Raw genomic sequence first — 12090 nt, 5'->3', positions numbered from 1 at the left:
GATCCTGAGCCCGCCCTCGCCACCCCTACCTCCATCACCGAGCACCTCCCCGCCACTGTCTCTCCCGTCTCTGTAAGCCCCCACCCCTCCCCCAGCCCCCCTCTCTCAGCTTTTTCTTCCTCTGCCATGTTAATTAGCAGTAGTAGTAGATGTTAATTAGTACTAGGGTTCATACATAATGATTTTTAGTAGTAGTAGTAGATGTTAATTAGTAGTAGTGATGGTACTAGTTAACTAGGGCAGTATGGTTAATAGTAGATGTTTTTTAGTTAGGGTAATAATAGATGTTAAGTATTAGATAATATAGATGTTAATTAGTTCAGTAGGGTTTAGTTTTTGAATTGAGTTTGTTTAACTAGATGTTAATTAGGGCAGTAGGGTTTAGTTTAGAGTGAAGTTTAGTTCAATAATTAACTAAATATAATCTATATTTGGTTTTTGAATTGAGTTTGAGAGAGCATGAGATTTGTCTAGATTTTATTGAAGTGTCAAACGCTAGGACATGCAAATTTGAAGTGGTCGGGATATATGCAAATTCGTCAATTGTGTTTGCACATGTTTCGATTGTGCCCAAGTGGCTTTGTTGTTTCCAGGGAATGAAGCCGAGTGGCCTATGTTTTGCTGGAATGTTGATTCATTTCCGTTCCGGCGAATTTCAGGTTCTCGATTTGTCCACTTTTTAGCAAAAGTCATGCTGAATTTTTTCGTGAATTTCGGCATGACTTGTGCTACAAACTAGGACATATCGAGTGCCCGGGATTTGCCGCACTGGGAAGGAGTCAATGTTCTTGCATGTCAATATTCATTTTATTAGGTCTAGAATTAATTACTAGATTTAATCGTAGGAAACATGGCTAGCAATGATAAAGGACAGGGTTCTCGTGACCGCGGCAACGTGTACCTGGCGGTAGAGGAATTTTTGAGGGAAGCCGACGATCAAGAGCTGATGTTGGTGTGTCCACCTGTCACATCGGAGATTGAGACTGACACCGAGACCGGTGCTCAGACTGAGATTAGCGCTGAGACTGAGACCGGCGCTGAGACTAAGACCGGCATCGAGACTGACGCTAAGACTGAGACCAGTGCTGAGACTAGCGAAGCCGGTATAGAACCGAAAGCAAAGAGGCAACGACTTCCTAACAAGCTCAGGACTACTAGACTGGTGGTCACTGGTGTCAAAACCGGTGGATCTCGGGTAGGGGGTCCCGAACTGTGCGTCTAGGAGGATGGTAACAGGAGACGAGGGACACGATGGTTTACCCAGGTTCGGGCCCTCTTGATGGAGGTAAAACCCTACGTCCTGCTTGATTGATATTGATATTGTGGATGTTACAAGAGTGGATCTACCACGAGATCAAGGAGGCTAAACCCTAGAAGCTAGCCTATGGTATGATTGTAAGGGTTGTTGTTGTTCTGTCCTACGGACTAAAGCCATCCGGTTTATATAGACACCGGAGAGGGCTAGGGTTACATAGAGTCGGTTACAATGGTAGGAGATCTACATATCCGTATCGCCAAGCTTGCCTTCCACGCCAAGGAAAGTCCCATCCGGACACGAGACGAAGTCTTCAATCTTGTATCTTCATAGTCTTGGAGTCCGGTCGATGATGATAGTCCGGCTGATGATAGTTCGGCCGATGATGGTAGTCCGGCTATCCGGACACTCCCTAATCCAGGACTCCCTCAGTAGCCCCTGAACCAGGCTTCAATGACGATGAGTCCGGCGCGCATATTGTTCGGCATTGCAAGGCGGGTTCCTCCTCCGAATAATTCGTAGAAGATTGTGAACACCAGGATAGTGTCCGGCTCTGCAAAATAAATTCCACATTCCACCGTAGAGAGAATAATATATACACAAGTTCAATCTGCTGATGTTTTTTGCGGCATGACGTCACACCACTACCAAGCCATTACTTGAATCATTTTTTATTTTACCACCTCAGCGCATTTAGCGAAGCGGTTTCCTTGGCACGTCTTGTCGAAGCAGAGATCGTGTTCCCCCTTATTCCGGGATTCTCATCAATACGGACGTGGGTAACCCAACCGCGCCCGTCGCCACGCCCCCTCTATCGAAGGCGAGTCCCGAACGGTCACGGAGACGGCTCTCGGTATTCTCCCTCTTTATAACGGGACCAAGGCTCGTTTCTTTTCTTCAATCCTCCATCGAATCCTCTCCCTGCTCCAAGTTCCAGCACCTAGAGCCCCAGATTCGAGAGCTTCGGACCTTCAACAATGTCCGGTTCCGACCTCCAGGACCGGTGGATGCCCTCCTCCGTCACGGAGGAGGACGTGCTAAAGCTGCGGCATGCCAAGTACCTGGCTTACGAGATTTCGCACAGGTTACCCGCCGAAGGGCAGGCCATCCCCACCCCCGAGCCCGGCGAGTATGTCGTTTTTGTACCCCACCTCCGTCGGGGTTTAGGCTTCCCGATGGATCCTTTTGTGAGAGGGCTCATGTTTTACTATGGGTTGGAATTCCACGACTTGGCTCCGGAGTCCATCCTCCATATCTCCGCATTTATTGTCGTCTGCGAGGCCTTCCTCCGCGTCACCCCACACTTTGGCCTGTGGCTGAAGACCTTCAATGTGGCGCCGAAGATGATCGGGGGGCGTCAAGCGGAGTGCGGCGGGGCGGCCGTAAGTAGGAGGGCCGATGCCCCGTGGCCCGCGGGCTCCTTCCAAGAAGAGCTCGGCCTGTGGCAGCAAGAGTGGTTCTATATTACCGTTCCGAGGGGCAGCAGACAAAAGCTGCCTCCCTTATTCCGCCCGGGACCTCCACGACGGTTGATGCCGTGGGTCAACCAAGGGCTCAACTGGGGGCCGTCAAAGGACGTGCCCCTACTGCAGGGCCGGATTTGAGATCTCCAAACGAGGGATGTCGATATGGTGGTGGTAATGCAGGTCATGCTGATTAGGCGTCTCCTGACCTACAAACGCCGCCCTCTCCGGCTGTGGGAGTTTAATCCGGAAGGCCCACGGATTCTTCAACACTTCATGGGTATGACACCCCTGGAGATGTACAAATTATTCTTCGGGTCGCAAGAGGCGCGTCCGGAATTGACCGAGGATGCTGGCCTAAGCTGCAATCGCCCGGATACTCAAGTAAGTAGTTCCAAGTCCGGACATACCGTTTGTTTGCCTTTCGATGATTCGCCTTATGACCAATTTCCTTCTAAACAGGAGTGGATAGCGGAAGCAAAATTGATATGGTGTCCGGCCCCCCTCCCCGAGACCACGCCGAATTCCGTGCTGGTCCGGATGCTGGAGGTTGCGCCTCCAGAGGAAGGCGAAGGGGAAAGTGTAAAAGCTACTGCCTCACCTAAGGAGGCTCTTGACAGAGGGGGGATCGAGAATCCCTCCCTCCAAGGGGAGAAGAGGATTGCCTCCGAGGACCCGGGGGCTAAAGCCCCTAAGCGGGGGAAGAAATCTTCGCCAGAGGGTCCTGCGTCCGGGGAGGCCCTGGCCGCACAGTCTCCCTTAAAGGATCAGCCCTCCAACGAGCCGTAAGTAGAAAGAAAGGATTTTTATAATAAGGGACATCCCTATTTGTGCTTCTGAGGATAACTAAAGTTTTTACCTTGTAGTTCGGATCTCCGTCCTTCGCGAATGAGCTCGTCTTCGGGGGACCTTCGTCCGGAGGTGGTGGAGAGCGAGATGCCTCTGTCCGGGGCGCCGTCGGATAGGGCGGACGAGCCTGAAGTGTCGTCACGGACGGAGCCCCCGGGTTTGGCGAAGCCGGATAGTTCGGCGCCAACTGGTGTACGGCTGAAGGATCTGCTTGAGAAGGCGTCTATCTCAGAAGATCACCACGCATTGATGAGCATGGTGATTGAAAGGATTTCGTCCACCGAAGGCGGATTGCATAATGCCGTCAGGAGTTTGCTGGCGGGGTTTGAGGTACGTAAAAATGACACACCTTTTGACAGTTTTGCATATAGAATGCGCCCTGTATAGATAGTAGCCCTTGAGACTCGGTAGGTTGTCGAAAGCGACAGTGTGCCGAGGATCAAAATCGCAGGTTTAAATTTTCGCCGTGCCTATGTAGGTGGAGGGTCGTCCGGGGGCCAGCCAGACTAATGGAGTTGCTGAACTAAAGCGGCAACTCGCCGTTGCGGATGCGGACATCATGCTAGTCAACCGGCGACTTGATGAGTCGCAAGGTAAGTGTTTCTTTGCGGTCACTTGGTAAGGGGGCCAAAGCCAGCTCCTTACAATATGTGTGTGAAATGCAGATAGTGCCGCTGCTGTGGAGAGCCTTCGGGCCGAACTTGCTCAAGCCAAGGAGCAGGCCAGAAGAAGTAATGCGGCGGCCTCGAGGGCGGCCGAGGAGTTAGCAGCCGAAAGAGCCGCACACTGCCGAAGCAGGGAAGAGATGGCCGAAATGGCCGTGAAGTTAAAAGATGCTACCGACCGCAATGAGGCTCTTGGGAAGGAGCGCCTAGCGGGGCAAGAAGACCTGGGGAAGGCCACCGCCGAAGCCAAGGATGCCCGCTCTGCAATGCGGGCTATAAAGGAAGAGCTGCGCCAGGCCAGAGATATTGTAGCTGGCAAGCCTTTTCTGCTGCGCCGAAGATTTACGGATCCAAAGTATGCTCAGCTGGGCCAACTGTGGGGGTCCAGAGGACCCTTATATGGACTTAGCAGCGAGTGCGGCAGATGCCGTTGTGCATTTTCGAAGCCAGAAGGATCACACGACGGAAGAGCTGTTTTGGTCTCAATTCCATAGTCTGGAGCGTTCACTTCCGCTGACCGACCGTTTGGCCGAGTGGGATGAGCTGAATAGGTTGTCCGGGCTTGCCATGACGGATATCATGACCCATGTCTGTCCGGATAGGCCCAAGCTGAAGAGTTACTTTGGCTTATTGCAGCAATTTCTTGGGGCGGTGCCGCATATCAAGGCGATGAAGCGGTCGGCCTGCATAGAGGGTGCGCGGATGGCACTTGCCCGTGTGAAGACACATTGGACAGAGATGGATGCCACAGCTATTGCGACCCCGGGTTCGGACGATAGCCGGTTACCCGCCGAGCACTATTTTGGCGAAGTGCTGCGTGGTGCTCGTGTAATAGAGTCGCAGTGTTCAAAAAATGTTACGTTCAAATGAACGTTTTATGTTGCAAAACAATATTTATGATGTAAGTGCCTTTTATACTTGTGCGTTCAAGTAATGGAATATCTCCTATGCGGCCGTTTATGTATACGTGTGTATAACCTGAAAGATGGCAGTCGTCGGCTTCAGCCCCCACGCACAAGGTGCGGGGCTGTTCGCAAAAATAGTGCGTTTTCACACTTAATCCGACGTCTTGGTCCTGTAAAGGAGGTGGTAGCGTAGCAAACGAGGCAACCGGACTATAATGCTTTATCACTTTCACTTAGCCATGGGAGTTCGAGGGTGGGGCTACGACATAGCCCCTGGGGGCACCGCGCTCTCCGAATTTGGGGCGCGTATGTGCCTGACCGGGAAACGGCCCTTCGTCAAAGCGGAGGAATTCTAAACATTCCCTTGGTCGATCGAGTGGTTGATCAGTCTCTCGCTGTATCATGACAGTCAGTTTTCGGCTTTCTCTACTGAGGTGCTCGCCCAGCCGAACTGGGGCACAATCGCAGTAGTTCTCCTGGTGCCGTGTTAGCCGATGATACGGAACGTAAGGCAGCAAAACATAGGAGCCGGGCAAACCCAACATTTGACCAAAGACATGATTCGGAGCTGATGCATATAAGGCCTAACTCGAGACGCCGAACACTCCCTAAGGTGTTCGGTCTTTATAATGACGGGCAGAACAATGCCCTAAGCCCCTTGTGTCAAGGTACGGGCAAGTTCCTCTGGCGCGGCCGATGCCAAACGCCAGCCTCCACTCTGGTTATAATGAGAAACCAGGGGATTATAGCAACAAGAGACAGTAAGAAAGGTTTACGTAGGGTCTTATTCTGAAAAGAATCCTTGAAACGGGTCCCTACTGCACGTATGCGCCTGTGTCTCCGTTGTGCCGTATCCTGGACGGGTGTGCACGTTGTTCATCTGTAAAAAGAGAGGAACTTAGTTTGAAAAGAAATCATGCAAAAAGGTACATAAAAAATTGAAATATAAATTTAGAAAGCTGAGCCTATGCTAGCTCATTATAGCTTATATACACAAACCCTTGTGAAGGGGTGTGCGGCTAGGTAGCCCCTAGCTTATTTATTCCGGACCCGTCCAGCCGTGTCCGGGGGCTTAGCCGACCTTTTAATGAAATGATGCCACATGGACCGGGCATTTTAAGCGTAAGAGACGCGTAGTGTGGTATTGCGTTAAAGCGGACGAAAGCTTCACGGCCCAGTAGTGCTTGATAGCAACTTTTGAATGGGGCGACATGAAAGGTTAGCTTTTCTCGTCGGAAGTTGTCAGGTGACCCGAACACAACTTCTAGTAATAATGAACCTGTGCACCTGGCGTAAGGGCCTGGCGCCACTCCTTTGAAGGAAGTGCGGCTATGTCGAATTGTAGTAGGGTCTATCCCCAACCTGCGGATTGTGTCCGGATATAGCAGGTTTAAGTCACTGCCGCCGTCCATCAGAACTTGCGTAAATCGCAGTCCGTCTATTATGGGATCCAATATCAGAGCAGTCCATCCTGCGTTCCGGATACTTCTGGAATAATCCAGATGGTCGAAAGTGATTGGTTTTGACATCCAATCTTGGTGTTCCGCTGGGGTGGACCGTGCGACACTTGTCTTGGCGAGTGCCGTGTTGTATTTTCGTACTATCACATGAAGTGAGTTTACTGTTTTGACTTCTTGTGGGAAAGTCTTCTGACTTCCGGTGCTCTGCTGGTGGGGTTCGTCATCGTCCTTGCTTGGCACATCGAGCCCCTTGTGTTTGGCGTTGAGTTTGCCGGACTGTTTAAAAACCCAACAATTTCGGTTGGTATGGTTTGCAGGCCTTCCGGAGGTACTGTGGATTTGACATATCCGATCTAAAATTTTGTTTAAGTTGGATAGCTCGTCACTGTTGTCCTTAAGAGGCAGTGTTTTATTGTTTGGCCGCGAGATTTTGAATCCGACGTTGACCGTCGTGCTCTTTGGGCTTTTTTCTTTATTCTGGCGCTGATCTTTCCTGTGCCGTGATTTTCCGTTTCCATCTCTGATCTCGGATGTACTCGGGTCACTGGTGTTGCATCTTGCTAGCCAACTGTCTTCTCCTGCGCAAAAGCGTGTCATGAGGCTTGTTAGCGCGGCCATTGTTCTTGGCTTCTCTTGGCCGAGGTGTCTGGCGAGCCATTCGTCTCGGACGTTGTGTTTAAAAGCTCCTAAGGCTTACGCGTCCGGACAGTCGACTATTTGGTTCTTTTTGGTAAGGAACCTGTTCCAGAATTTGCGCGCTGACTCTCCGGGCTGTTGAGTTATATGACTTAGATCGTCTGCATCCGGAGGGCGGACATAAGTCCCTTGAAAATTTGCTCTAAACGCGTCCTCAAGCTCTTCCCAACTTCCAACTGTGTTTTCTGGGAGGCTTTTGAGCCAATGCCGAGCTGGCCCTTTGAGCTTGAGGGGTAGATATTTTATGGCGTGGAGATCATCTCCTCTAGCCATGTGTATGTGTAGTATGTAATCTTCTATCCAGACTCCGGGGTCTGTTGTGCCGTCGTATGCCTCTATGTTTATGGGTTTGAACCCTGCTGGAAATTCATGATCCAGCACCTCATTAGTGAAACTTAGTGGGTGTGCGGCGCCCCTGTATTTGGGTGTGCCGCTGTCTTCGAACACTTGTCGTGTTGTGTTACTTCCTGGGGCCCTCTTTTTTGGCCCATAGATGGACCTAGTTGGACCGTTTATTTTCCCAGGATCATAAGTTGGCTTGTGTGCGGTGCCGTTTGTCGCTTTTGGCCTGTCATCTGGCCGTCTATCCGGCCAGGCAGCCTCTTTATTTTTTGATTGTGAGGGCTCTATGGCTTCCTCGTCAAATTCTGGGAGCAGCTAGCGCTTCGGGTAGCTCTTTGTTTGATGGCCATTGCCATACTTGTCTGCGGTCTTGAGTACTTTGCTCCACTTCATTCTGAGTATGTCTTCCGCTGTTTTGAGCTTCCATTTTTCCTTCTTCAAACTTCTTGCAGTGGTGACGAGCCTTTTGCGAAGGTTCTTATGCTCCGGTGGTGTGTCCGGTGTGAGGTTGTCCGGACTGTTGGTTGTTCCGGGAAGGGGCTGATTATCCGGTTCGTCCTGTTCGGACGGTTGCTTGGTTGCATGATCGTCGTCCACTGGTTTGCCCTGCTCTATTGCTGGGTCGTTAGGAATGCTGCTTTGATCGAGGCGGGACTTAGGGCGGCATCTACGTTGCCGTTTTGGTTGTTTATCGGCGGGATTATCCTTTGCCGCGTCCCGTTGTTCCTCGTTATCGCTTCTTTTTAGGGTGTCCACCATATATATGTCATGTGTCGAGGTGGCCTTCCAGTGCCCTGTAGGCGCTAGTTCTTGGTCGTCTCCGGCATCGTCGTCCATACCGTCGATGTCTTCGGAGTCGTATTTTAGCACGTCGGTTAGATCGTCGACAGTGGCTACGAAGTGGATGGTGGGTGGGCTCTGAATTTCTTCGTCGTCCGTGTCCCAACCATCCTAGCCATAGTCCGGCCAGGGCTCTCCGGATAGCGAGAGATGCTTCAGCGAATTTAAGATGTCGCTGAAGGCTGAGTGCTGAAAGATGTCCGCAGCGGTGAATTCCATGATCGGCGCCCAACCGGATTCGATTGGCAGGGGCGCACGAGGTTTGGAGTCCGGCAGGGAGTCCGGCACCTCGGAGTCATGAGCTTTATGCGGGACAAGGTCAGTGTTCGGCTCTATCGCCGTGGAAGTTACAGATCCCGAGGCGGTGTCCAGCCACCCGTCCTCGATCTGCGCGATCGGCTCCGGACTATTGGCCGGAGCGGAGTCGTGTGCGGCCTCCAAGGTACTGTCCGGCGGCAGAGTTAGGTCGTGCCCATCGTGACAGTGCGGCACGCTCGGCTGTGGCTCGGATCCATCGAAGATCAAGTCCCCGCGGATATCGGCCGTGAAGTTTAGGCTTCCAAACCTGACCTGACGACCAGGGGCGTAGCTTTCGATCTGCTCCAGATGGCCAAACGAATTGGCCCGCAGTGCGAAGCCGTCGAATACGAAGATCTGTCCGGGGAGAAAAGTCTCGCCCGGGACTGCGTCATTGTTGATTGAAGAGGCCATCAAGCCTATCGGTGACGACACAGAGGAACTCTCAATGAAAGCACCAATGTCGGTGTCAAAACCGGCGGATCTCGGGTAGGGGGTCCCGAACTGTGCGTCTAGGCGGATGGTAACAGGAGACGAGGGACACGATGTTTTACCCAGGTTCGGGCCCTCTTGATGGAGGTAAAACCCTATGTCCTGCTTGATTGATATTGATATTGTGGATGTTACAAGAGTGGATCTACCATGAGATCAAGGAGGCTAAACCCTAGAAGCTAGCCTATGGTATGATTGTAAGGGTTGTTGTTGTTCTGTCCTACGGACTACAGCCATCCGGTTTATATAGACACCGGAGAGGGCTAGGGTTACATAGAGTCGGTTACAATGGTAGGAGATCTACATATCCGTATCGCCAAGCTTGCCTTCCACGCCAAGGAAAGTCCAATCCGGACACGGGACGAAGTCTTCAATCTTGTATCTTCATAGTCTTGGAGTCCGGTCGATGATGATAGCCCGGCCGATGATAGTTCGGTCGATGATGGTAGTCCGGCTATCCGGACACCCCCTAATCCGGGACTCCCTCAGTCACGGAGGTGGACGATGGCAATTTTGAGCCAACTGTGCCCGAGGAAGCGCGCGCGTGCTACGACAATCAAGTAGGTTGCATCATATGGACAACCGCCACCATCAACGATGCGAAACTAAAGAAGATAGATAATATGAGGCCCTCCCTCTTAAAGAAGCTGCACTAGATATTCTTGTTCCCGAGCCGGAATGAAAAGGATTATAAAGATCCAGATAAGGACCCGGCAATGAAGAAGATAAACAAACATGCCATGACCAAGTTTAGCGACGCATTGGCCGCCTGGAAATCAAGGGTGAAATATCGGATCATCATCAAAAAGGAACCCTACTCCGAGATTGTAAAGGATAATCCGACAATCACGGAAGAGCACTTTCAAATATTCAAGACGGCTTCAACATAGGAACATTGGGAGCCACCACCTCGGAAGCCGTGGTTACGGCGGGAAGAGGTCCATATGGGCCAAGGAGGACGCGGAAGTCGCGAGTCTGGGCATCCAAGACCCCTTGGCGGAGTTCACCGTCCCGCAGGAGCGTGACGTCCTCAGGGCCCAGCACCATTGGGACCGAGTGAAGAAGGTTTTCGAGATGAACGGGGTCACGACGGAGTTCATGAGACTGTTGGTAATTTTAGTTTTTGATGAATTCGACTGCATGTTAGTCATATTTGTAAAGGATCCTTGTGCATTTTGCAGAGAGAGCAGCACAGGATTGCGGCCGAAAGCGACTCGCCGTCCGAGGCGTTGGTGAGGCCCAAGTGGGACACTCCATTCAACCGAGCGTTGAACATATTGAAAGGACTCCCGGTGGAGACTCGACCATCGTATGGATGCGTGCACGGTGTCGGAGATGGTGCAACGTGGAAGAAGTACTACTGTCAGTGTCAAAACCGGCAGATCTCGGGTAGGGGGTCCTGAACTGTGCGTCTAGGCAGATGGTAACAGGAGACAAGGGACACGATGTTTTACCCAGGTTCGGGCCCTCTTGATGGAGGTAAAACCCTATGTCCTGCTTGATTGATATTGATGATGTGGGTATTACAAGAGTAGATCTACCAAGAGATCAAGGAGGCTAAACCCTAGAAGCTAGCCTATGGTATGATTGTTGTAATGGTTGTTCGTCCTACGGACTAAAGCCATCCAGTTTATATAGACACCGGAGAGGGCTAGGGTTACATAAAGTCGGTTACAATGGTAGGAAATCTACATATCCGTATCGCCAAGCTTGCCTTCTACGCCAAGGAAAGTCCCATCTGGAGACGGGACGAAGTCTTCAATCTTGTATCTTCATAGTCTTGGAGTCCGGCCGATGATGATAGTTCGGCTATCCGGACACCCCCTAGTCCAGGACTCTCTCAGTAGCCCTCGAACCAGGCTTCAATGACGACGAGTCCGGCGCGCATATTGTCTTCGGCGTTGGAAGGCGGGTTCTCCTCCAAATTCCATGTGCTTGCCGAATAGTGTCCGGCTTCCTTACAAATGTCGCGTTCCTTGGCTTCCATGCCTAATAATGGCCCTCTTCCACTCGTCGCACGAATGCGAAAGGCCAGGGTATTTTCATATTTTACCCCCTAGCTGCGCAAATAATCTGCCTATAATAGAGGCAAGAATCCAGATCTAAATCACACCATCCTCCTTCCGCGAGTACTCATCGGAGCGCCTCTGACCAAAAATCCATTCTATCATGGACCGTCGACACGGCTCCTCCTCTCGCGCCCCTAGCCCTCAGCCAGGAGATTGGAGGAGATTTTCAGTTCTGCACCACGAGCTGGTGACGCTCCAAACGGAGGGATACCTTCCTCCGGCCTTTATGGTCCCGGTCCGAGCCAGGCTGGCCACCTACAAAGGTGGAAAGCAAGCAGAGGCCACCCCTAGTCCCTCTAAAGGGGAGCGGGTGTGCTTCGTCCCTTATCTAATAAGGGGGCTCGGATTTCCCATACATCCGTTCCTCCGGGGGCTTCTGGAGTTCTACGGACTCTAGCTTCCTCACCTCACGCCCGCCTCCATTCTGCATATCGCGGGTTTCATAGCTCTCTGCGAGCTGTTCCTGGGCATCGAGCCCCATTTTGCACTGTGGAAGAGACTATTCTGCCTCATACCCCGTTCTCACGAGGGGTCAATATATCAAGTGGGCGGAGCCGAAATATGGCGCATCGCCGGGACCGGATATCTATCCGGGACCCCCAAGAAGGCGTCCGAAGACTGGCCCTCGGAATGGTTTTATGTGGAAGATGCTCCACTGCCGGACCCAGTTCAGATCGGCCTCCCGGAGTTCAGCAAGGCTCCTCTGAAGAAACGCCTAAGTTGGCGCCCGCGGAGCCCTCAACAGGAGGAAGACAGG

This window comes from Triticum dicoccoides, chromosome 5B (genome assembly GCF_002162155.2).
Source record: "Triticum dicoccoides isolate Atlit2015 ecotype Zavitan chromosome 5B, WEW_v2.0, whole genome shotgun sequence".
NCBI classification, from domain to species: Eukaryota; Viridiplantae; Streptophyta; class Magnoliopsida; order Poales; family Poaceae; genus Triticum; species Triticum dicoccoides.
Note: the sequence above shows the minus strand (reverse complement) of the source record.